This window comes from Notechis scutatus, chromosome 1 (genome assembly GCF_049901735.1).
Source record: "Notechis scutatus isolate UNSWTSFEM ecotype Mainland chromosome 1, rNotScu1.2, whole genome shotgun sequence".
Taxonomy (NCBI): domain Eukaryota; kingdom Metazoa; phylum Chordata; class Lepidosauria; order Squamata; family Elapidae; genus Notechis; species Notechis scutatus.
In genome coordinates this window covers 302,786,508-302,788,907 of record NC_142009.1, presented here as the reverse complement: position 1 = coordinate 302,788,907, position 2,400 = coordinate 302,786,508, and the positions used below count along the sequence as shown (strand labels likewise).

The following is a 2,400-nucleotide window of genomic DNA, read 5'->3' as shown; positions in this document are numbered from 1 at the left end:
AGGGGGATTAGCCGCGAGGTGGCTTCTGCCCACCACCTACTGATTGATGTAGTCGTGAGTCTCCCCCGCCCCCGGAAGGACGCTTCCTTTCTGGTAGCAGACGGCTCGTCTGGGACGCCCGAGTGAAATTATCTATGGTCGTCGGATACAAGACCGTGTTTTGTTTTGATCTAATAAGCGACTTAGTCAACTGAAAGTCAGGCACATTACCTTTAACAGGTGTCAGCCGCTCCTACTTGTTCAAGCGGGTAGCATCTTTCCTGGGAATAAAGTTCATACTTAGGGAATTGCTGCACAGTCCGATATGGGAAGAGTACGTTTTCTTCTGGTTGAACAAATCTGACAGATTTAATCCAAATGAAGTCAAGTCTTTCATATACTGAACTGGAACGAATGATTTAGGAAACTTAGGTACTGTGATAAGTGTATCTATTTTATGACTCAAATCTCATGAAAGAAAGGGATGTTTTCTTTTGAAGTAAGGAAGGGCAGTAACAAGCACCGATTATCTTGGAATGTCTTTGAAGCGCTGGGAATTATCACACTTTTTGGAATGCTTTTGAAATGTTAGATACCGGGTAAGGGAAGTGTCTGGTACCATAAAAGATGATAAAATGTAACTTGTATCCTGAAAAATAGATTGTAAATCAAGCCATTTGTATACTAGGGGGTCAATTTTAGGGTATAAAAATAGAGCCTTTAAGCTTTGTCTTTCGTTCTTCCCAGCTGCCAAAGGGAGGAACCCATCTGCGCAGATGTATATTCCAATAAAGCTTTTTTCCTTGGATCAACTTTGAATCCTGGTGGTTTTTCTTTACCCACCATCTCACAGTACCCAATGGCGAACGAGGTACCCAATTCTACACTAGAAAGAAATAGCGGTTGTGGTCATTAACCACCATAAGGGAATTGATATTCGGATGTCCAAAACCAAATTGACAATATCAGGATAATTAGGAAAGGTACATACCAACAAAGAATTTTGGCTAAAAGACAATACACATTCAATCAAAATACGCTACGAAATGGAACAAAGGAGAAATATATATGAACATTAGCAATCCAGATAATATAAACTTTGAAATAGCAATACAAATATATTGTAATAAAACAATAAAATTGCCCCAAATGGTTTTAAAATGTATAAATTTCTCTTACAGATCCCTGTCAAACCTGAAAAAATATAATAACGCATGGCATGTACACACCAAAGCATAAAGTTAAAAAATAGCCAATGCTCCAATTCTGACCTGAGTTGTTTGTGATTATCTGTACTCAGGTAGGCTCAACTGTTCTTAATTATTCTTTGCCTGATTTTTTTTCATCTGCCATGCAAAATCTGTCAACGTGTTATTTCAGGGTTGATGTTGGGAAGCAGAAATAGCTTACAGTGTTGATTGTTGTGTCCTGTTTTGCTGGTCAGGAGTGTGGCATTTTGGGCATTTCAAGATTTTATATAAAATTGGCAATACAGAACTATCATACAGATGTTTGATGGTTTCTGCCTGTCCTGAATCACAAGGACATGATCATAATGAATATAGTGTCTTTTTGTATCTTCCAGTCATAAGTCCTGAAGGAAGAATGTTTCCAAAGTACCAGAAGGCAAATCAAGAAGCAATGGATGGAAACTAATCAAGGAGACAACCAACCTAGAACTACGGAGAAATTTCCTAACAGAACAATTAACCAGTGGAATGACTTGCCTTCAGAAGTTGTAGATGCTTCATCACTGGATGTTTTTAAGAAGAAATTGGACAACAATTTGTCCAGAATGGTATAGGGTCTCCTGCTTGATCAAGGGGTTAAACTAGAAGACCTCCAAAGTGCCTTCCAACTCTGTTAAGCTGTTATATTTTAGCCTGCTTTCATTTTTGTAATGTAGCTCTCGAAGTTGGAGGTTCCCTCGCTTCTAGATCATCTATAAGCAGCTTCTGAGTGTTTGGTTACCCCTTTCTCATTATATGATTAGCAGCTTCATCAGTGCTGAGAGGGTCAGTACGCATGCAGGATTGATTAGGAAGGCCTAGGTTATTGTCAGCCTTTTAAAGAAATTTTAAGAATAAAAACTGAGAAGTGAAATAGTAGCTTTTCTCTAAATAGGTAGGGTGATAGTTCATTATTACATATCAAATTAGTTTGTATATCAGAATCCAAATCTGGGTCAATATCGGAGGTGAGAGAAAATCCATACTGCTTTAATTCTTGAATCTTGTAGGTGTGAGTTTATAGGGCAGGCCTGTCAAAGTGGCAGCCTGCAGGCTGGATAAGTCACATGCAGGCCACGCCCAGCCCGGCTCTGCAAAGGCAAAATACGTCGCAACACGTCATGATCTGGCCTGTGACATGATCAAGTTTGACACCCGTGGCAGAGGGATAATTTCACCTTCTTGGAACTGC

The 2,400-nt window shown here is 39.5% G+C and overlaps 1 long non-coding RNA gene across 1 annotated transcript; it reads left to right on the top strand.

Annotated features, from left to right (window-relative positions):
• The first annotated feature begins 414 nt into the window (after positions 1-414).
• LOC148133463 (uncharacterized) lies at positions 415-785 on the top strand. Its single transcript, XR_015746834.1, has 2 exons — positions 415-589; positions 736-785. It is a non-coding gene; the product is annotated as an uncharacterized LOC148133463 (long non-coding RNA).
• Positions 786-2,400: the final 1,615 nt, after the last annotated feature.